The sequence below is a fragment of the Panthera uncia genome, unplaced genomic scaffold, assembly GCF_023721935.1.
Source record: "Panthera uncia isolate 11264 unplaced genomic scaffold, Puncia_PCG_1.0 HiC_scaffold_286, whole genome shotgun sequence".
Taxonomy (NCBI): Eukaryota; Metazoa; Chordata; class Mammalia; order Carnivora; family Felidae; genus Panthera; species Panthera uncia.
Genome location: NW_026059414.1, coordinates 7,122 through 31,413, shown reverse-complemented (window position 1 = coordinate 31,413; position 24,292 = coordinate 7,122). Strand labels below are relative to the sequence as shown.

General features: G+C 42.5%; 1 long non-coding RNA gene across 1 annotated transcript; it reads right to left on the bottom strand.

Moving 5' to 3' along the window:
• Positions 1–932: 932 nt before the first annotated feature.
• On the bottom strand, positions 933–18,756 carry LOC125917903 (uncharacterized). Its single transcript, XR_007456328.1, has 3 exons — positions 18,399–18,756; positions 4,490–4,565; positions 933–2,954 (listed from the first exon to the last, which is right to left on the bottom strand). It is a non-coding gene; the product is annotated as an uncharacterized LOC125917903 (long non-coding RNA).
• Positions 18,757–24,292: the final 5,536 nt, after the last annotated feature.

Genomic DNA, 24,292 nt, shown 5'->3' with positions numbered 1-24,292 from the left:
CCGGGGGCATGGGGCAACCTCCTGCTCACCAGGGCAGCACCACCCCCCTACCAGTACCCGCTGTGGTTCTAAGCGGCAAGGCTGTGCGTGCAGAATTTACCGTCCGCCGTACACACACAAGCACAAAGACTCAGAACGCCAACTCGCATGTACCTTTTCAGACTAAGCTTTTATTTTTGATATTACAAACCAGTTTTTCTTTATTCACAAACCACTGTAAGTGATATAAACACTAATTTCTAAAGACAGATATACACATTTTCTGGGTTTGCAGATTGCGTGATGTGTGTGTTAAGAAGTCACTATATGCCACACATGATATTAATCTTTTTTCCATAATTCATAATAGCAATAGTTATTTAGATAAATGAAAACATTCCAAATAAATACTGTTTAAAAAAATCCAAAATGTCTGTTTACATCTCTGACATACATTTTTAAAATGACTTATTGGCATCTTGGCAGAGTGCCTGGGCAGAAGGTTCTGTAACATCATTTGGCACTCACTGTTCTAAATGATTTTATTAAAACTACATACAATCATGGGGGAAAGTACAGCTCATTGATGGAAATCAAAACTGCAAAATAATTTTACTTTAACCAACACAGTTAAGAATTCTATGTTTGTGATTCCAAATACAATGCAAATTCTGGATTTTGACATCCGAGGCAGTCGGGAGAAAACTTTGCAGACTCCCGAGGCCCCCTGCTCCTTCCACCTTTCTCCCCTCTGGGGCAGGATGCCGTAGCATTTTAATAAGCAGTTTCCTTTAACCCCATCCACCAGGCACCCACTGTCCTAGCACTGCTCTCCAGGTGGGGGAATAAGAATGTCTCTGCGATGCTATAAAACACCCCCGTGGCCCCCCCCCCCCCCCCCCCCCCAATCAGGCTGCCGCAAAGAACATGTTACATGCTTCTGGCTGCTTAAGCGGTTCCCCCCTCCCCCTTCTCTCTTTTCAAGATAACGAGACTCTGTCTTAGATATCGAAGCTACAGAAACTTTGTTTTCAAATCTTGTGAAACTTTATTGATGGTTTAATATCCAACCAATCTTACTGCATGCACGTAGGATGACCGAGAGGAAGCTGGATCACAAACACTTTTTTTTTTTTTTTTACTTTTTTCTTTTTTTTTTTTTTTTGTTTGGTTTTGTTTGAAAGCAGAGTTGTTACAGCGGGTTGGCAGGTTCACAGCGGTGAGTTGATAACTTACTGAAGTGCGCGCCTGCACGGGGCCGGCACTGAACACGTGAAGGTTGAACTATGGCGGCCAACTACCCGGGCAGCTTGCCGCTGGTTTTTTTGTTTTTTATTTAAATACAAAAAACAGGAAGACCCGTGACAGATACCCCAACTTAGGTTAACTTTTGTAAACAGGACAACATGGAAAGAGTTCAAACAGAAGTACAGACAAACTGCAATTTTTCGGCTGTGTCACTCTGGCCCTGCTTCACAGGCGGGGGACTTTGTTCTTCCGGGATGAAGAGGGCGGGTCTATTTTTTTTTGTTTTTTGTTTTGTTTTTTTTTTTTGCTTCCTTCTGACAAGTGTCCTGGGCCTTGGAGATGGAACTAAAGATCCTGGTTTGAGATAATCGTTGGGGACCAGGAAGAGTAGGAGGGCAGGATCTCACGGACTGAAAAATTGCAGGTTGCTCACACAACACGGTCATGTTTCAAAAAGTACCAAGCTGATGAAAATACCATGATTATCTCTACTCAATGACTGCAATACTTGTAAAATGCTTCTATAAATCCGAATATGATTATCATGTAATTCCATAAAAATTATACATCTGTCTCTAACAGTTGTTTACTAGGCTAAAACTAAAGCTTCATAGACTGTTTCTAGAACTTAACAACTCCACTGCACAGATGTAAATTTTATACATTTTTTTTTTTAACTGGTACAAAGGATTTAAGTTTTTATTACTTTCTTTTTTTTGGAAAAAAAGAAAAAAATAGAAACAGTGCTTTTTATCACCTTTTTATTAATGTTATTTTTTCCCTCCCATAATATAAAAGTCAGCAATGATATCAATAATTTATTATACTGGAAGAAATATAAAAAGAATGCTTGTTGATGGCCTAACTAGCAGTTTTTGCCTAAATAACTAGCGGCTGGTTAAGAAGCTGAATACTGCCGGGTGGAATGGTTTAAAGGATGGGTTTGTACAGCTTCATTCAACTTGGATGCAAAAAGTGCTTTTAGAAGCACCCCCTTAATAACAGAACCTTTGGCTTGAACTCAATGAGCAACTTAGAACCGCTGATATATGATTGTTGGTGCAGTGGGTCATTTAGATTGATCAGTTACTATATATTTTTTTCCTTTTAGCCCAAATCCCAGTCCTGATCCCCTAAGACCCTCCCACCCTTCCCCATTCATAAAATAAAATAATGCAGATGCAGTAAAAAAAAAAAAAAAATGACTACTGTAGTCACTTACACTCTTCCCAAACAGCTGATAACCCCAGTAGCTTGATATTCAGCATATATAATTCATTTACATGATATAGCACTCTGGATATGGCCCTAATCCAGTTTTAATTCATAGCTAGCATCTCTCTATTTCAACCACAGAAAAACTCCTACAGCCAGCAACCAACTACGGAACCTTCAGAAATTAAAGACCCACAATATTAAAATACACAGAACAAAATATCTGAGGTATAAGATAAAAAATGTAATTTTTTCCCTCTTTTTTTTTTTTTTTTTTTTTTTTAATCTTTAGGGCTGCTAAAATGATGCGTTACTGCATGTATTGCAACACCCAGGCCTCGGAAAGCTTCCTTTCTCCCCACACTGGAAGGTTTTAATGGTTTTGTCATTTAGTATGGAGCAAAGCGGTTGTATCCCCCTCGGTATATACTAGCCTGCAATGAAGAAAGAACGAGACCCACATCATCAGCATGGCTCCTAGTCTTGGCATCAGTCAGGGGTGCAAAAGCATTCTGAAACAAAGCAATTTGAGGGGTGTGTTTTTTACATTTTTCCTTTTGCAACACGTGCGTCATCAAAAAAGACTAATGTGAAAAATAGACACTCAAAAACAACCAAAATGGAGGCACCCTCTACCCGTCCCAGCTCATTCTTGGCCAGTCCTGACCTCCCCCAACAGCTCCTTCTAAAGAAAGGTCCCTGCAAGACCAAATGCGCTCGGCCAGTCCTGCTAGCGAGAAGGTCTCTGACACAGGCTGGACAATGGAACAATTGGCCCCTTCTCTCTTGGTTTGTTTGTTTGATTCATTACTAGGACATTCTGTCAGGAAAAGCTCAGTCTACACTCAAGAGGCTGAATATAGACAGCTGATTGGATGCAGTAATTCAACTCTCCTTGCCAACACATTCCTCAAGTGGGCTAGGTGTTGAGGCAGAGTTGCTGAATGCAAAATCAGGATGAAAATTTAAATCAACTGCTTACTTGACTTGGCTCAACAACCTGGATGGAATTTGCTCTTGAGAGGGGAGTTTACAGATGAATTGTTTGATGTAATTGAGCTTGTACAAAATAATATGTTTCCAAATCATGGCTGAATTTCTATGACCAAGCTCCAGTGACTCGTCTGGCCATGGCTTTAGATGGCTATGAGGTGGCACTTAGCTATTTACTTTTTCTAGAAGTATTGGCGATTCAAATGAATGCCTATGGGGATTTATTTTTAGGATAAGGACTGATATTCTTGACCCCAAGCAGAAAACTGCATGCCAAAAGCTTTGTAATGATTGCATACGCTCTCACGTGATGGGCACGTCTTACTGTACTCAAGAGTTTTAGTGCATAGAAGTTTGAACAAGTACAGGCAAATTCACCCCACCCTCACCTCCCATTTTTGCCCCCCCCCCCCCCCCCCCCAAAACAAAAACCCACCCCCCCCCCCCAAAAAAAAAACAAAAGACAACTCCCAAACCCAGCTGATTCCTTCTAATTCCTTATGTACTAGGCACACACACAAAGTGTGCCCCTCTCTCTATTTTCTTTCCTGGGCGACTATGACTTTAAACATGAATTGTAATAGGGGAGGAGAGGCAGTCAGATTCTCAGCTGCCTGACAGCAGAGGTCTGGAAGTGTGCAGCTTAGCTCCTCTGAAGTCTGTGCTGGGGCTGGAACCTTGGGGCTATGTGAATGAGCAGCAAGGGAGGGAAAAAAAAAAGAAAAAAAAAAGTTCTGCATTGACACTGCATTCTGTTAGTGATGGATTTAATTATCAAAATGACTAATTATTCCATTAAGGTAAGTGCTCTGCTAGGTGAGACTTGCAAAATTAGAAATATAATAACTTACATGCACTACATTGCCAAGAAATTAAGACATTTATCAAGTTTACCGGGAGGATTAATGTGGCATTTTAGCTGCTGTTAGCACAAGAGACAAATTCAATTAAGGGGAAGTGAGAGTACGTCAACCGTCAACCCGTAGTAAGGTCCCAGCTGGGGGAAGGGAAGGGAAGCAGGAAGAAATGAGGAAGAGGAGGGACTGGTACTCACCATGGCACCAACGCTGTAGGTGGGGGCTGGAGCAAGTGTGTGGTGGTAGGGGTCGGCAGCATAAACTCGTCCGTAACTGTAAAGGAAAATGCAGGTGAAGATTAATCCATTATATGCTATTACAGAGTCATGATAACAACCATAAAATACAAAAATACCAAGACAGTGCAGAGGGGCCCTACTCATTTTCAGAGAGAAGCCCGTCTGTGCCCAACACATTCTTCTGTCCATTTAACCTTGTGTGAGATAATATTCACTTTCCTCTCTCTCATTGAACCATTTCTACACAGGTCAATCACAGGGCTACCGCCGAGACTGAGGCAGGCAGAGGAAACAACTTGAAGGAGTGGTTTCAAGAAGCCCAGCACCCACAGAGGACATGTTACTCTCAAGAGAGAAGGTCTTTTCTCCTAATTCAGCTGCTATCGATCAGGCGAGACAAGGTGGATCACAAAGGGTAAAGTGGCCTGGTCTGTGCAGTTAGGGGCCAACGTCTCAGAAGAGGAAAAAAACAGATGTACTGAAGAGGAGGATCCTTGAAGGGTGTGTAGGACCTTTCCGCACCACATGAGAATTAGTCTGATTTGATTTCGATACTATCACCCCAGATCGTCTACCTCATCAATCTCAGGTCAGGTTCTAGGAAGGGACACATTTCAGACAATGTTTCTTGATGATGCGATCTCATCTTTGAGTTTTTCTATACCTTTCTCCCACCCTCCTTCCTCTACTGCTACGCCTTCTAGCACAGGCTTTGGAATATAAACGAAGACGAGAAGGATGCCTACTGTGTGTCAGGAACTGAACACAGCAACAAATCAGAAATTAAGATTCAGAGAGTTTAGGTTATTTGCTCAAAGTCATAAAGCCAAACAGAGTCAGGACTGATCCTTTAGTTTCTCAGGGCAACCTGGATGCTCGTTCCAAGGTGTCAAGAACCCCTACTTGAATGACCTTCTAAGTATCTTCTTTGAGACAGTTTGAACATTGGTCTTTTGGTAATGATCAAAGCTGAGGTGCAGGTTAAACTGGGTTAGGTTCCCTGGAAGCACAGTCTGAAATGGAGATTCTTGTGCACATGCCTTGTGGAGGAGTGCTTTCAAGAGGAGGACAGAGAGGTGAGCAGGTTGGAGCATGAGAAGAAAGACGTAAGGATGTGGTCTGGAGACCAGCTTCTACCTGATCCTGCAGAGTTGATCCCGCTTGGAGGCAAGTGCCTTGGTTTTTAATGCCCATGTAAGGTAAGCATCATCTGTGGGCCTCCTTAAGGAATGGAGGGTAACTTCTGAGTTAAAATGACTCTTGGGCAGTGGGTAGGTCTCCGAAGGAGGCAGCAGCTGTGTGCTATTACCAACCAACACAGCAGCTGGAGGATGCACGTACTGGCCACTAAACGGGATCTGTGCCAATTATCAACAGCTTGTGACTCTTGGACTTTGCTTTAAGGAATGAAGGAACAAGGTAGGAATAAACGTCTGTATTATCAACCTTAAGCTCACCTCTCAACTTTTAAAGTCTCATTTGCATTTATTGTTATTCTTTTCCTTTCCAATCTCTTCCCCATTTTCCTTCCAGTCATCTTTCTCATGGTAGGTGGATAAGAATGTACTGGATGGGTCTCATTTAGTTGCTCACATCATGGAGTCTGGGACAATGGGAAGAAGCTGGAGTGAAGGACCTTTAACTCTTAGGGTCTGAGTTAGACCCCAAATGAGAAAAAAAATTTTTTTTTGATTATACCAAATTCTCATTACAAATGTCTTACTCTTATTAAACACACCCTGCCTGTTTCAAAGGGCACTGAGCTCACATGAGGCTTTCTGCTTCAACACTGTGGTCTCCTCATCTTCCAAAGCAGTGACAAGAATGGATGTTTCTTTTCTGAGGTGATTCTCTCAGGGAAAGTAACGGTCAACCCCCTCTTCCTTTTCATTTTTTGGAACACCCTTGATTGATTTGGCTCAATCAGGTGACCTTCAGTCAACAATGCTCTCTGTCTCTGGGAGGAAGAATGGAGGTAAGTCCAAGACAGAAGGTGTGTTAAAACCAGAAGAAGGATGACATTTTTGAAGAAATCGTATATTCATGGAGGTCCCTCATGAAAGCTGGGCCTCTGCCCAAGTAAGTAGATGTGAACAGGGGTCAAAGGACATGATATACGACTGACGCTGATTTTCATTTTGTGAGAAGATAGTCTGTCGTTGGTCTAGAGAAAAAAGAAACTGCTAATCGGATTATTTTAATGCACTTTCACTGAGGAAAGCTGGTTGTATGAACAGGACATAAAATGCAAAGATAAACTGAAAAGCCTTGCTCTGCCAAAGCATCATTTTGATGGGATTTCTTCAAGACAAGTGTGAAAATGCCCATTTAGAGAAATTAATTTTTTTTTGTTTTAATTTGGGGAATGGTTTTACTGTGGCAAAAATTTCCTCTTTTGGGGAGATAATGTATCCACAGTCTGAATGTTTTCAATGAGAAGAGAGCTCCCACCCTTGCCCTCCACATACTTTAATGGTAAATTCTTTTTTGACTATAACACTGGGCAGAGCTTCAACCTTTGTGGAAAACCCAAGGTAACAATTTGGCAGCATTCTCTTCCAACGCAGAAGAAAAATACAGCAGCACTGAACTATTCCTCGTAAATGAGCAGGCCCCTTTTCTCCTCAGGGTGACCTCTACCTTCAGAATCCGATGGTTTTATTATGATTAATAAATTTCATTTCCACAGAGGAAAAGGGACCATGTCACCTCAAACTGAAAGCAAGGAGGCTTCTTTTCAAATGCTAATTTCTAAACACGCCCTTGTGTGACACTACAATTTAGACACAAGGTTATTAGGGAAGACGTGGACTTGAGCACTACTCTTGCAGCAGAAATACCAGGCACGTCAGCGACCTAATGTCCTCAGAGCTGGCTAAGCACAGCCCAAAGGAAAAATGGCAATTCCCAGGGACCTCAGTGGGAGTGATGGGAAAATGTCTTACAACCGCCATGTTATGACCAACCTGCACATATCCTCACCCTCCATGACACCCATCCCTGGCCAAAGTAGACAATGGTGCAATCAGGTCATGATGCTCTCTGTGTCCCCACAATGTATCCATCAAAAATTACAGAAGGAATCTTCCATGTGTCCACTTTACTCCCTTCATGTTACCACCACCTTAACCTAACCCATCAATGTTTCATCAGAAGCAAAGCCACAACAGCCTTAAATCTTGTCTCTGTGGTTCTACTCTTGCCTCTTCAAACCACAAGCCATTTATAGCTATAGCTAACAAATCTACTTCTATCATATGCTATCCATCCATCAGCCATCTAGTTAAATATAAATCTAAACACATCACTTCCCTGTTTAAAACCCTTCAATGGTTTATAAAGCCCAAATTTGCATGTGTTGCCCTGCCCTTCTTTCAATCCTGTCTTATCTTTTCCTATCCACCCCTTGCTCACTGTGCGCCAGGCACATGACTCCAGGCCTCATCACTGCTCCATGAACACATGCAAATTAATTCTCTTCTTACCGTCTTGGCACTTGCCCACCCTTCATGTAACATAGCAAGTCTATAATAATTTTGTTTACTTACCTCTCTGATTATTTACCGCCCCCCCCCAGGAATGTCAGCCCCATGAAGGTTGCGTCAAGTCTATTTTGTTTGCCTTTTTGTCTCCAGCATGTGCCAAAGAACTGGCCACAGTGCAGGTGAACAAGGGGCCAAGCCAATGCCACTGCATGACTAAAGGCAGCAAGAGGGAGGAGTAAACAGGAGAGAAGTATTGTGTCAACAGCAAAGAGTCTTCCAGATAGGCTTTCTGAAGATACCAGGTCAGCTGCTCCCAAAGACATTCAAAACCCTTAAGACACTCAGAAGAAAAGTTTCTGGGGAGTCTGAAGATACAGAGTGTGTAATTTCACATCACCCCTGAGAGTTCACAGAACAGTGGCCAAGTTGCCATCAAGCTCATCAAAATCCTTCAGGGAAAAGCCAAACAAACAATGAAGTAAGAGATAACAGCTTTGGTGGTGACTTCACCACAGCTTGTAGCCATGCCATCATGAACCTACGTTTTTTTGACCTTAGCAACAAGTGAAAAGCAGGAAGCCACCCATGGTGCTAGGGAGAGGAGAAGGCATGAGACAAGAAAGCTCAAGGTCAAGTTCTGCCTTTGCAATGTCCTTACTCAAAGACTAGGCAAATCGTTCTCCCTGAGCCTCATTTTCCTGTTCATAAAATGGTATTGTTGGGTTTGAGGCCTGCCTACTTCACAGATGAAGTGCATGAAAAGAAACCAGGTACATTTTAAACCACTCTACAGATACAAGAGATTGTGATGCAGGGGATCAGAGTCCGAGTTTACCAAGCCAGGCTCTCTCTCCTGCCCAGTTCTCGGGTCTGTAGAGGCAAGGGAAGGATTCTATTCTAATATGATCATGTGCAGCTCTAGCAATCAACCTACAGATACTTTTGGAGTTAAGCACTACCTAATTTAGGAGTTACAGAGGTACTTAAAACTGCTGCATTTGGGCATAAGGTTATGTTGGAAAAAAACAAGTAACAATGCTGCCCACTGAATGGGGAACTCAAACTGTGTAGGTTGAAGTGCTTTGCCAATTCTATTCAGAGATGCAAATATTACTTATTATTAACATCTAAATCTCGTTGAAACAAGGGGGATGCTAATGAAATACAATAGAGCTGTGCTGGTACCACACCAGCATTCTAAGAGTGAAGTGATTTTCTTACAGGGACATAGGAAGGACACTAATTAATTTCACTGCCTGTATTTTACTCTCTCAGTTGAGAGCCTTTATACTCCTAGGACCTTTATTCTTCCTAGAGCATCACTTCTCCATGCCTTTGGTCCCAGAGACAGCTTGGGGAAACCCTGGGGAGCAGAAAGGTGAGTGAAGAACTCCCCCAGAGATGGAGTTCACAGTTGATGGACAGCCCAATTGCAGCAAGAAGGTGTGACAAAGAAGTGTTGCAAAGTATGCTTCCAAAAGAGTATGTATTCTGACCCCTGGGGTCTCTGCATCGCTGTTAGGGACTATAGTGTCCTCCTAATTATGTATCTAAGACATAGTCTACAAGGCATTAGGGAAAATGAACCCATGCAACACAGTATGCAAAGGGAGCACTACACCATGACCCTGTAGTTGTAACAGCCTGCCCTTTGGAGAGCAATGGTGTAGCTAAGGGATGTTCCTCTGCACTTTCCCATGGAGGGTCAAGTGAGGTCTGGACCCTTGCATGGCTCACCCCAGTCTGGGCATCTGAGGCAACAGGTGAGAAGAAAGACAGAAGTTAACCTGCACAAGAAGACGGATCCCCACCTACCCAGATGTTCATCCTGCTTCATCACTCTGCTTTCTTGAGCTTTTCCAAATGAAAACCAAAGGGCTTTTTGAAGAAAGCCCTTTGGTTTTCATTGTTGCTGGTGTAATTCAATCAGTTGTTGTTTTCCTCCCATCCTGAGAGAAAGCATCTGGGATATGTGCTTCAGATCAGGCATTCTTTGCATTTGGGAAAGTGCTCTGCTCTTGGCAATTCTCAGTGGCAAAAGGAGCCACACTCGTTATCAGTCAGGAAGAGGAAGAAAAAGACTGATGGAAGGCATGTGGGTTTTGGAATCCCTCAGCTCTGCTCCAGCTATGGTTCCTTCCCTGATCCAACTGCAAATCAATCCATTTTCAAAAATAGAGTCTTATGGGCATTTATACTTTCCAACTCACCCATCCCATACCCATCACTAAAAAACATTCAGCAGAACACAGTAAGATCCCATGGTCCTACTGAAAGAGGTGAAAGACTTGACAAATCCCTTAATGATTTTGGACTGCAGGATGTGCTAGGTCCCCTTGGCTTGTGGGGTTTCTGTTAGCTAAGGACGCAGACAAAATTCCTCATTTCAAAAGATGAAAGAATGCAACCTAGAGTAAGGCGGTCACAGAACGCCCTTCCAATTCCTTCCTGATTTAAGGTAAATGGGCTCTCACTTTCATGCATATAAACACGTACCATGCAAGCCCTCCTTTCTCAAATCATAGAACCCCACAACTTACAGGCTGTACAGTCTGGGCTGCCATAATGTGTACTGGTGTCAGAAGATATTAAGATACAAATGGTAATCATGGCCAAGATTTGGGGCAAATCTCCCAGGGTCATTCGTAGCAAGGACAGTGAGCTTATCTCTCTTCACTGCAAAGAGACAGGGAAAAACTGGTGCTAATCTCCACAGGAAGAAATACGAGGACTCCCAAGACCTCAGTCCACCATCTTGGATTGCCACAGGAGGGGAAAAATCTTGACCGTCTCAGGATGAGAATCACTTGAGTGTAATGGGAAACAATTTAGAGATAGATGGGTTAGAAGGGGATGTTCCTATTCATGGAGACTCCACTGAGGTCTGAGCTCTCACCGGCTCTGTTGGCCTCAGTGAACATGTTTGCTAGGGAAACACTCCTTTTTGACTACGATAACCTCTCTAGCTTTAGCCTAGACCATGACTTCCACATTTATAAACCATGGAGGGTGACCAAGCTTTATTCTAAAACGTCTCAAGATACATGAGAGAGGAACTTAACCAGTCCCACAACTCAAAATATCCAGAAAAATCACTTCAAATATAGCAAAACCTCCAAAAAAGGACATGAGTAGAAATGGAAGAAATTCTCCAAGTGAACAACACAGAGTTGTCTCAACTGGACTCTGACATTTCCAAATCCTGTTGCCGCTCACTTCCTTACCTTGGATTTGAAATGGTTACCTTCACTAATCACTTAAGTACAGTTTTCAGCCTCATGTTTTCTTTGCTCAGAACCAGTAAAGAAAGCATCTTATGGGCTCTCAAGCTTCTAAATGGGAAGCCACATGGTTTTCTCATCTGAACTGTGTCTACATAAGTATGCACATAAATCCAACACCTAGAACATCTGTGAGAAATAGATATGGCAAATCAGATGGCATCACCCTTTCTGTACCCTGTCCATGCAATCAGAAACCTCTTCCAATTCTGAATCCCAACAGAACAGGTCTGAGATAGTAACCATGATTCTGGATTCATCAGAGCAGAGTAGCAGCCACTACGTGGGAGTGGAGAAGACACAGTAAATCCTGCTCTTGGCCAAAGACCCAGAGCCACACTCTCTTTAATGCCAAGCTCAAGGCCATCTTTCTCTTAAAAATGCTGTTTCACCTTCCTTGTGTCCTGACAGTTGCTCTACCAAAATCACTAAGAGTTTCCCATCATGCTTGGAAATCAACATGGTGCCCCAGATAGGGTTTAACCTACTGGGGGAACCACAAAGAGTAATCTCTGAAAGTTCATCTCCTCTCTGGGCCACTTCCTCCATCTGGGAATGGAAATAATGGTCCACATTGACTGTATAAGGCAATAGTGAGTTGAGATGAGGGTTACCAGTTAGGCAGCAACCAAATGGGTGTCAGTTATTGATGCTATCAAGATGGTTAGGATTACAGCTTTTGCCTTCTGTCTATTCCAGGTGGGGTCACAACACTTAAAGTCCATGGCGTCCATGTGTCAAAACTACCCCTGAAGTCAGCATCCAGAGGCCCCACACCCTATGTAAGCAGATCAAGGATTCTAAGAGGTTAACTAGCACGGCAAGAACAACTAGCATGCCCACGCACACACAATATACTCTCACTTGGAGGCAAAATGGAAACATAAAGTCAAGAAGCACTGCCAACATATAGATTATCTGTCACAATATTTTAATTCCAGGTGAGTATCCCTCACTTCTAAGAGGCCAGTTCCTGGGGCACACAAACCCTTTCAATATTCATTTGAGCAAAATGAATGAAAATAAAACTCTGGGATGGCATTGGCCAATAAAAATATAATGAGCCAAAGATGAGCCATTTTAAGTTTTATAGTGGCCACATTTAAAAAGTGAAAAGAAACAGGTGCAGCTCATTTTTAGATGTTAATTAAAATATCACTTCAATGTGTAATCAACTTAAAGCTTATTAATGAAATATTTTACATAAGTTTTGTACTACGGTTTCCAAATCTAGTATGTATTTCATACTTACAGCTTATCTCTGTTTTGACCCACCACATTTCAAGGGCTGTAGTTATTGGCCACCATACTGCAAAACACAACTCTAGAAAAACCCATCCTATGTTTTCCTTACCATTGAGAGGGGAAAGGTTCCTGACTGATCAGTTCTATGGTTCCTAAAGTGTGATCTCAGGGCTCCTCTATTAGAATTACCTGGCAGAACTTGAAAGAATGCAGATTTTCAAGCTCTCTCTCCAGACCTATAAATCAGAATCTCTGGGGCAGAGGCATGGGAAGAGAAAAGGGATTCTGCATTTGTAATAAGGGTGATTTTCATGCAGTCTAACGTTTGATAATTGCTGTTCTGTTTTTTTTTTTTTTTTAATTCAAATTCTGCACTGATATAGCAACTTCCTCAGTCAGGCCAATTCAGAGCTATCTGGTTATCTTTAATGTTTATAAGTAAACTGATAGAGACATTTTATTTTTATAGGGTATTGTTGTTGCCTGCAACAAGCTTTGAACTATGCCTAGTGCACAGCAAGCTCTCAATAAATGTTATAATTATTTTTACTAAGTTCCTGTGTTTATATGTTCCCCGAACACCCTGCACTCCCCTATTATAATACACATCACATTTTATTGGAAACAGACCAATTAACTACAAATCAATTTCCTGCATGACGACTTTGCTGAATAATCAAATAACCAAAATGTAGGAAAGACAATTAGATAAAGTTTGCTGAAGGATCAATTAGGGGAATGGCCAATTTGGAAACTTCTTCTCAATATTATCTGAAGCTGCGTGATGTGCACGTGTGTGTGTGTGTGTGTGTGCACGCCTGTGTGAGCATGTGCATGCACAAGTTGGGCAGGGATAGAAGGAAGGAAGGAAGGGATGATGCCACCCCATGTGCCCATGCACTTGCTTCTAATTACTTAATACAGTACATAGCAGCCTGTTTACAGAGGATGGTTTTAATGGTGTTGGAAGATGACCATTTGGCCAAGGCTTTTTTGCAGACCTCCACCCTTACCTAGTGTCCAGTACTGACAAAGAACTGGGAGTGTATCCCCAGGTTGGCTTTCCATGCCTCTAAGATGGTACCTGGCCCAGTGGAGGAGGCAAGAGTTGCTACCAGATGGAGACCCAGCCTCCACCTGCACCCCATAACACACAAGCATTCACACAAACTCTCTTGGGCAGGGGGCAGCTGGGAGCCAGGATCTGGCATCCAAAACAACTAGTTCCAAGTTTCTGGTAGTTTTCAGGGAATGGATTATCCTGTTAGTTGACTCTTAGACACTGATTTTCAGCAAAAGAAAGATTTGGGGAGAAGTGACCTGGAACAGACATCTCCGGGAATACACAGAATGTTCCCTGACAAGGCAGCTGCTCCCTTCACTCTGTCCCTGCACCCAGACCAATCCCCTGTACATCAGACTATTCAACACACACCTGCTGATGAAGGGGATGGCCCAAGTCAAATAAACACCGAGCGGAGCAGCCATTTATAGAACCATCAAGTTCCCTTGAGCCCCCTCAACATGTTAACAACTATGTTCTCTCACAAATACTAGCTTTTTACGAGCAAGACAAGGCAGCTGAAAAACGTAGGAGAATTCCATCTGGAGGCAAAGGTCAATGTTCCAAGGTCAAAACACAAGAAATACGTGGGGGCAGTGTGGTCTAGTGGTAAGAACCTCATCATCAGAGGCATTCCATTGTGCTTTGTGACAGGTTACCAAAGTTCTCTGGGCCTGAGCAATTTTTTTTTCTTTTTTACCTCCAAAGTGAGGATGAGGGTGATCTCTACCTCACTGAGCTGGTGTAATAAATCATATGTTCATGTCTACACATGCACATACATGCACATGTAGTTATGTATCCATATAATTTATCATGCTTGCTAGCACACAGAATTTGCTCAACAAACAACAGGAAGTGATCATTACACCCTGGAGAATTCAGCAAAGTCCATTTGAGGCACAGCTACTGCAGGGATTGAGGGCTCACTCATCATCAGTAGTGACAAAAAGCCTTAGCGCCTTATGGAAATACCTGGCTCACCCTCGGAACAAGATGAAGAGGGTGGACATTTAACACAGACAATCTCATTGGCTTTTCATCTGCTGCCCTCTGCTACTTGTTCTCCTGTCAAAACGCAGCCCGAAGACTATCACTTTGGCTCTTCCTTCACCACGGTCCTAACCTAAGCCACTGTCACCCCTCCCTGGACTGCTGCAAAACACTCCCAACAGGCACCCTCTCTCCTCTTGCCATCCTGTAATCTGTTCCCCACAATGCAGTCTAACTCACCATTTAAACATCAAGGCGGATCACAGGTGACCCTTCAGTGCCTTCCTACCGCACTTAAATCTTGAACGGTTTCGTCTGATTCTCCTGAGCCCTGTTTGTCTTCCTGATTTTATCTCCAAAGCTCTTACTTGTCCTTATGCTGCACATCTTGCTGGGCCTGGCCACCTCGGGCATGTCTCACCCACATGGCCCTGGTACATGCTGCCCATTCAGCCTGAAATGCTTACCGTTCCACAGTTACGTTCCTGGCTGCACCCTCACTAGATTCAGGTCCCCGTTCAAATGTCACCCTCTCAGATCTTCTGTGATCACTGAACCTAAGGTAGCAGTTCATCCTATTTTCGGTCCACCCCTCTGCTCTTTGATTCATTAGAGCTGTTGTAGAACTTAACTTACATGCAAGAATATTCCGTGCCTATCCATCTACATGTTGGGGGTGTGGTCTCCACTAGAAAGGGGGCAAGGAGGCTCTTTGAAGGAAGGGCTCCTCTTGGCTTATTTAATGCTATGTCCCGAGGGCTCATAACAGTTGCTGATACACAGTGATGACTCAATACATATTAATTAACTGAAATGAATTTCCAGCTGCTCGGCCAAAATAAGTAACTTGCTTTTCGACCTCCATTCTTGGGCAAGACCCATATTCTACTTCTACTACAATCACTAGCCGGTCCTGGGAAAGTCCCTTTTGCAATCTCTTACAGGATCTGACTCTTGAAAGGGTCTCATTGCTATAGAATGAGAAGCTGAGCGTCCAAGGTGGGGAGGCACTGTATGCTGAGGGTTCAGCACTGTTGTCAAAAGGCCAGTCGCCAGTGTCACCCACATGGGTACTTATCTTTCAGGAGCAACCAAACCAAAACAATGAACACCATTGCTGGAGACACTGAGTAAGAAAATAAATGTAAATACAGTCTCACAAACCACACATGCTAATGAGAAACGTTTCTTCTACGTGGCTAGCCGAAGCAGAACACTGAGTAAGAAAATAAATGTAAATACAGTCTCACAAACCACACATGCTAATGAGAAACGTTTCTTCTACGTGGCTAGCCGAAGCAGAACCAACATTTTGGCATCCTCTCCAAATGACCCAAGTAACAAACCGTCACGTTTCCTTTGGAAACAGGAAGAAACAACCCTTCAGTGCTGCCAGTACCACCTGGCAATTTTCACCTCACCATCTCTACCCCGAGCCAGAGACAAACCCGGTCAGCTCTGCCCTGAGAGGCAGCTGTGCAAGAATAACACATCTTTATAAGAATTTCAGTTATAAAATCCACCAGGCCCTCAAAACTGAGATTTTAAGCATCTTGTTGATTTCTTTCTTCATCTAAAAGGAGAGAAACTGGCTTGTGTCAAACGCTGAAATCCAGTAGATACCGGGATTCAAGAGACCTGCCCTTTGGAGTGTTCTGCATGTGGGGATGGTTTTGTTGATTAGAATGGGGATGCCCTGGGTTCTCCCAGCATGGGGGAGGGGGCACATGAGGAGCTCCCCTCGGGGTCTTCATTGAAACCATGAGTACACAACCTTTGTAACCGACCGGTTCTGTTTTTCCATATTCACTTTATGAGGAGGGAGGACTGGCTAGGAGATAATTTGACACTTGATTGATACGGGTGTCTCCTTTTTCATGCTTGGTTCAGAATTCAGACTTCAAATGGGACCTTATGAAGCATGCAACATATTATTAATACGGCCATCAAAGCAACAGGGATATCTCTCTCAATTTGAAATCTGATCAATAGCAATTCATTAAGAATTTACTGAAGAGCCATCCTAAATCAGATAAGGTAAGGTGAACACACTCGGTCTACCAGGCAAACTTTCATTATCTGCCGCCTCTTTCAGCAATAGTGTATGTGGACCATTGCTTACAAGGCAGGGTTTGTTAAGGCACGGGACGAAATCGATATCTACCTCTGAGGCTGTAACTTTGCAGTGTGTGATCTGTGATGTCAAAATATAACCTGAGACACACCGGAACATGCATGCATTTTAACAGGATACGTAGAGGCTGTGGAAGACAGCCTCTCCACACATGACATCTGTTAGCAGCTTAAACCAACATCCCTTCCCCACCCCCAGTCGGCTACCCCTCCGGACGCATGCTCCCTTTTCAAGGTTTTGAACATGTGAAATGTCTCTTGCATCCCAGGAACATTCCCCACCACGTCCAGCTACACAAGTATCCCACCCCCCCCTTCTACTATTAAGTATTAGTGATGCGTTAGGGATGTCACCACCGCTCGCGGGGGGAAACAGATGTTGGAGGGTAGGGGTCGAGGAAGGAAAATAGAAGAGCCTTTATCCAAGGGGTTTGATAGAAATGGAGTAAGCTGTCACTTTAAAATATGAACATGCATACCTCACGAACTCCCAGGTTAAGACTTTCCGCCATTAAAAATATTGACACGGACTCTTATCAATGAAAGAAGCCTTGCCTTTTAGGACAGACGGGGCTAGGGACATGCTCCTAGCAATCTGCCCTTCCATTAATTCAGTTTCTTCTCACCAAAGACTGTAAGTAGGGAGGGAAGTGTTAGCAAGCAAGCTTGCATTTACTGCTCCATCGATAAAATGTGATTGGAGCAGATGAATGTCTATTTGCAAGGCTCTATTTAATGTAGGCTTTGAAGGTCACGTCATACTCAACTACATGTTAATAAGCTGTACAGTCCTCCCTTGTTGGCTAGAAGCCACATATTGGGAAGATCTCCTAGTAATTGTTTTGGTCATAGTTTAGGCTTAAAAGCAAACGAAACCAAACAAAAAACAAAACAAAACAAAACAAAGAATCTGTTAGCACTCACCTATCTTGACATTTAATCAAGTAATTCCAAGCTAATGAAAATCCAAACATAACTCTTCTGAACCACATCAAAGCAGAAAGGTGTGATTTTGATGGACACATCATGCAACTGTGCGATTTCCATTTGCCAATGCCCTGATTTCAAAAGCAGAAGACTTTGTCTCTCTAAATCCTGCTACTTGTAATAGGTTTTACAAGAAAGGAGACAGGGGATCTTTGATTCATAGAGTGAAGATCCCCTTCTTATGAGATGGAGATAATTGTATTCCCCAATGCCTCTAGTTATATGGAGTCAGTCTTTTAGGGTCTATGATATATAACCAGTCATTCAATACAGATCAGTATAATTCACATACACATCTGTGTGAACCCAGGCAAAATATGTCAAAAAACATACAAGTCACACATGTGCATCCCTAGACTCCCCTTTCAGCGTTTTAACATAAGTGTTTATACCGTAAGATTGCATTGTGGCTTCATCCAACACAGTCTTACTTTTCTAGATCATGTAGTATTAAAACTGGAAATAAAGTACCCAAGTTAGCAAAACGCCTAGTGTCTTTTTAGACAACAGAGGCTCAAGGCTTCAGCTATACTCCAAAGATATATGGACTTTGTTTTTGTTTTTTTTTCAACTCAACTTTCTAGAGTGACCAATTGCAGCATGTGAAGGAAAAAAAAAAAAAAGAAAGAAAGAATATTGAGACTTGGATGGATGCGTCAAGAAGTAGCAATGTTTGTTACCTGCAGAGGTGTTACAAGAAATTTCATCTGCTGCAACGAAGACGAACTGATTTCTGGAAGAGAAGATAAAATTCACAATACTGCTCGCTCAGGGAGAAATGTGCTCTCTGCCAACTGGGTAGATGTATTCAGATGCGGGGAGGGAGGGCGCTGTGTTCGAATGGATGTTGTAAGGGAAAGTGTTGATATGGCTAGGACTTGGGAGAGTTTAGAAGGATCATGAACCAGGCATGCGGGGGGCCTCACCAGTGGAATCGGGGGTGATGTGAGAACGGGGGTGGGGTGTGTGTGTACACACTATTGCACTGACATAGGAGTACTGAGTGTTACCAGGACGTCACGCGAGGATATGTTTCTAAGGCCGGGGCATTTCAAACTGCGCTTGGAATTTCTACACTAAATGCAAATTACATTTAAAGAAAATACAGACTGTCCATTAGGAAAAATGGGGTACTGCAGCTAGCTACGAAAAATCATAAAATTCCAGACTTTATTATTGTAGTATAATATCAAAAAAATTTTAAAGGAAAGAAAAAGAAATTGCTGTCATTTCAGAAGAGAATGGTTATATGGTCTCATGTTATAGATAATAATTTCCTCACCAAACTAGGCTGGCTACACAAAGAACGTAAGAGAATTCCTCTATTGGAGTAAATCCCATCTCACCAAATTATTTTTAATGATGCAGTGTTTAAAAGAAAATTAAAATGGAAAATGCTATTTTACTTTGATTTAGTAAATCCAGGAAGATGATAAAACTCTCTTAAGATGTTTCCAACTGTGGCATTTTCACAATGAAATGTGTTCTAATTCAGACACACTGTTTATTTCTCTAGAAATGAGAACGTCTGTGGGAGGCAGATTATAAAAATGCCCCAATGAGATTAGCTGGAATCTTAAATGCCTCAGAAGCAGTAGGATAGAGCCTTCTGGTTCTTGTTTGTTAGATTTTTCTGTAGTGTATGAATCATTAAGAAGCAAGATTAAATGCATTTTTGGGGTCTTTGATTGGTCTTCTTCAAATGTTTTAATGATTCCAAAAAGTACCTAGTGATTGAGCATTTCTTAAAACACCTTAAGAAAGTTTTACTTTTGCAAGAGGTACACTCTGAAATATAAATAGAGCTACCACTGGAAAATTCACTAGAATTTGGCATTCACTTGAAAATTCTAGCTATTTCCACACCAATGAAATCTAAACAAAATTATACATGCTCTGAAAATAGTATTTCTTATGTCTTTCTTCCATATAACAAAAGTCACAGCCAAGTTCATTTATCACTTCTCTTAAAAGAATAAGAACGTTAGTGTCACTGGATTCCTGCTCTCTTTCTGCTTGGACACAGACTTTTTGAGCCCCACCAATACCTGGCTTCAAATTTCTGAGGTTTGAGGAGCAGTACAATTAATATCCCTGAAAATGAAGATATTTGGGTTTGAATATTTGTTTTCACTTGTTCACCTCTGAATGCCTCAAGGGGGAACACGATATGGGCAGCTCAAATTGCATGCATGAAATTCATATGTGTATGGACCAAACAAGCCCTTGGAAGGACTTCTGTTTATAGTATGCTCACAAGAATAACACTTTATTACCAAGAGCGGCAGCCTGGTGCATCCAAAGGGGCAAACTCTTTGTATAGCCATTCCTCAACTATAGGGTGGGCCTCGTTAGTGAGATGGTTCTATCCAATTCAGACCCTATCGTCCCAGAATAATCTGCCACCTTGTATCTCACTTCTGCATTTTCCCTACAGAACTGTCCCTCCTGCCAGACATTAGGAGAACCACAAGAGGCAACCAACACAGATATACAATGGTGATTGACTGAAGAAGGAAAAAGTTTTAAGAACACAACCTACCAGTATATTTACAAAGACATCAGACCTTTGTCTTTAATTGTACCAGAATTTTAGAACATATGATGGTTGTGTTTCACAGCACTCTTCCTTGGGACATGATACATTCTCTTTTTTTTTTTTTGTCTTAATTTTTGTTAATGCTTATTTATTTTGAGAGAGAGACACACACACACAGAACCTGAAGCAGGTTCCAGGCTCTGAGCTGTCAGCACAGAGTGTGACACAGGGCTCAAACTCACAGACCGTGAGATTATGACCTGAGCCGAAGTTGGACGCTCAACCAACTGAGCCACCCAGGCGCCTTATGATACACATACTCTTAAAAATAATGCTACTATTTCTCCATTCCCTTCCTTCCTTTCTTTTTCCTCTCCCTCTCCTCCCCACCCCCAGCTCGCTCGCTTGCTCTCTCTCTCTCTCTCTCTCGGGCAACTTATATATCTTGAATTTTTTTAGAGTGTCTCTAGGATTCCTGAGAAAAATCTCTGAACAAAGGGTATGACTCGGAGAGTTGGCTCAGAAGATGGCCGACTATCAAATCAAATCTACATCAAAGCATAAAGTTATTGCCAGTAGTGATATTTTAAGGGATATATCATGGACTCTGCGGCAGTACCAAAAAAGAATTATTAAAACGTATTTGCAAAATAGTTATTTGGATGTATCAGTTCTCTACTGCTATTTATTTTCTTTTAATTCCACGCAAACAATCCCACTACATCCATTTCAGAAAACTGCCTTTTTATGGAGCTCATTAATTCCATGGAGTCAACCTGCATGATCAGCCCTCCCGCTATACTGATTATAAGTATAAAAGGAGATGTCTGCCAAATAATAGCCTGGGGAGGGATATCAGGCCAATGTGGCCCACATGGGAGGCCAACAGAGGAATCTGGGAAGAATTATAAGGGATAGGTTTCATGGTGATGTCTCTGTCCACTGTTAGGCAATTTTGATATACAGTTCTGTCTCTCCCCACTTGACCTTTAAGACAAAAACCATCTCTCTCAGCCCCATATGTGGATCATCCATGACCCTCTCAGTGGAATCATTTACCCCAAATGACCAGAGAGAGGTATGATCAAAGAGATTAACAATGTAGCTGGGAAATCTGCTACCCCCAAGCAAGGGCAGGGCAAACTAAATGACCAAAGCAGTGCATGTGCACTCTGGACAGTGTGGGTGGGCTCACCTCTCAGGAGGAGAGAGGAGACTGGCATGGGTCTTGACCCCCATGCTACTCCTAGTCTGCTCTGCACTCTCAACACAGACCAAAGAATTTAAACTGCAAGAGCAGCTGCCCCTGATGTTCAGAAAACTGGTTATAGAGGATAAAGTCTGGCCAAGTGGTTCTCAGCCTTGGCTGCACACTGTAAAAACACGTGGTGCCCTTCTAAAATTCTCAGTGATCATGCTACACCTAAGACTGGTTATATGGGAATCTCTGTGAGTGGGTCTTGGGTATTTGTAGTTTCTAAAGAGCTCCAGGTAACTCTCATACAAGCCAAGGCTGAGGGCCACTTGTCTAGCTGAATGGTTAAGTCTAGTTCCTTAGACTCACAGGGAGAGGTGAAAATAACGGGAAAGCCCAGGCCCTTCTCCTGTGGTCCTAGCCTAATTGGTCTGGGGCAGACTGTGGAATGAGGTAGTTTAGGAAATATTCAGCAGGTAATGTAGGATTCTGTGCCGAGTGTGGGCCTGGTTAAGATTCTCTCTCTCTCCCCCTGCCCCCTCTTTCCCCCCCTTTCTCTTTACCTCCCTCTCCCCTTTCCCCTCCTTACCTCTCTAAAATTTAAATATATGTATATGTGTATATACATATGTATATACATATATATATATCTCCCCAACTATTCTTAAAAAACTTATAAAGAAAGAACCTCATTTCTGAAAGCGAAGGTGGTCTAACGGTGGCCACAATGTCATGCTCTCTGTATCTAATTCCCCCCGTGTTTCTCTTATTTCAGTATCTTCCATGAACAAACTCAATAGGATCTTTGCTGGGTCTTTCCACTTGCCTTCTGAGTCTGCATCTAATTCTCTTTACCAATTTTTCCACCTAGGATTCCTTTCTATTTTTGAACCCTCTCTCTACTGCAGAATTTCTCAAACTTCCCTGAAGATAAGAATTAATTAGAGTGCTAAAATATAGATGCTAAAAACAGACGTCTGGGTTTCAGCCCTGACCCCCCGAATCAGAACTTCCAGGAAAGAGATGTGAACATCTGTCCATTTGGTGAGAACCCAGGCCTGGTTACTGACAAGCTCTGGGGACCCATTCACCAGTCCTAAGTGTCTGCTGCTCCTGGAAGAGAATCATCATTCCAGGTAATTCTTACCATGGGGACATCTGGGAACATTGCGGAGAAATTTCCTGCAAGTTCAGTCCCATTTTCATTTCAGAAATCTTCCTACTCTCCCAGGAAGATTGACAGGGGGAGGCTTTGTGGGAGGAGGGAGGATTACTAATTTAGGAAAAAGAATGAAACGGTTGATCGCTGAGCACGAGGAAGAAGGCTACATTCGTCTCGGCTCTTTGGAGTGTTGGTGTCAAAGAGCCAGTGACCCGATGTCGATGGAGTACTTATCCATGACAGGAGGTGGCCAAGCCCTGTATCTATGTATTAACTGATTTAATTTTCTCTACACCCCCTCTTCCTATCCCAGTCTTTATAGATGAGGAAGTGGAGGTGTAGGTCATGACCATGTGCAAGTTGGTGGAGGTGAAATCTGAACACAGCTGGGTTGGCTCAAGACCCCGACTCTTCTTCACTAAGATTGTGCTGAGGGGCACCCATGTTGGGGTGCTGAGTCAGCAGTGGAGTGAAACGTCTCTACGGAGGAACCTCCTGAAACTGTCCTGAACCTTTCATTCCTACCGACAAAATAACACAGAATCTGGATTCTCCTTTGAGTATGATGTTAATTGAAGTTTGAGAGGGATAATTATATTCTGCTTTAGCAACTTGCAGTGTGGAATGACACGGGCCATGGTCTTTCTTTTTCATTCTATCACCAGACTTCATTATGTTTTACCATGGTTTTCATAGACCAACCATCTAGACTCTGCATCTGACTCAGCTGGTGGTACATTTAAATTAGTCCTGTGACCTGCCACATCATCCTTCTACCCCACTTTTCTTCTTAGGCGAAATCTCATCTCTCTGTAATTTTCTTTCTTCTAAAAATTACCCACGGCTGAACTCTAAGAGTCAAATTAAAATAGTAGCCAGCCAGTATTGCTGGAGGGAATGTGAGAAGCTAGGTATGGAGACAGAGTAAAGGTTGGGGCACAGGCAGGGGAGGAGGGAGAGCAGACAGGAAATGTTCTCCCATCAAAGAACACTGGTGTTCAGTTTTACTGTTGGAAATTCTGGTCACTTCTCATTCTTTGGCCTTTTAATTCTGTCATGTCACTATTGTTATGCAAAACTCTGGGTGGATATCACTCATGGCAGTCTTCTAGTATCTAATGCTATGAATATGGAAGCTAGCAAGCCCACGCCCACACACACACACACACACACACACACACACACACTTACATGTGATTAAAACCCTCCAAGGCTATCTAGTGCAAATTCCCTAGGGCCTTAGAAGTTAGTCTTCAACTCCGGCACATGGCAGTCAAGATGTCCCAAGACAGCAGTGCACAAAGTCAAATTAATTCTATCTGTAGATTCTGGCCACCTGTTGGTTGTAAGGCAGAGTATCTTAATGCTGTATATATAATTTTTTAAAAATAAAATACTAATGACCAGGTCCATTTCCCAATCTTTTTACGTCAGAATCTTTGAGAGTAATTCCCAGGCCCAGGTATTCCCGAAAAGCCACTCTGGTGATCCCAAGTGTCAGCCAGCACTGAGAACTGACATTTCACTGTATGACTATTTCTTTGAACTTAAGTGCCCTGACTCTGCAGGGAAGAGAGCTGTGTCCTCTGGTTTTTCAATTAAACGGCACTAGTGTTGACAGCCACATTTTTAATTGCTGATATTTTAGTTTTTGGAAATTATATTATTATAATAATTA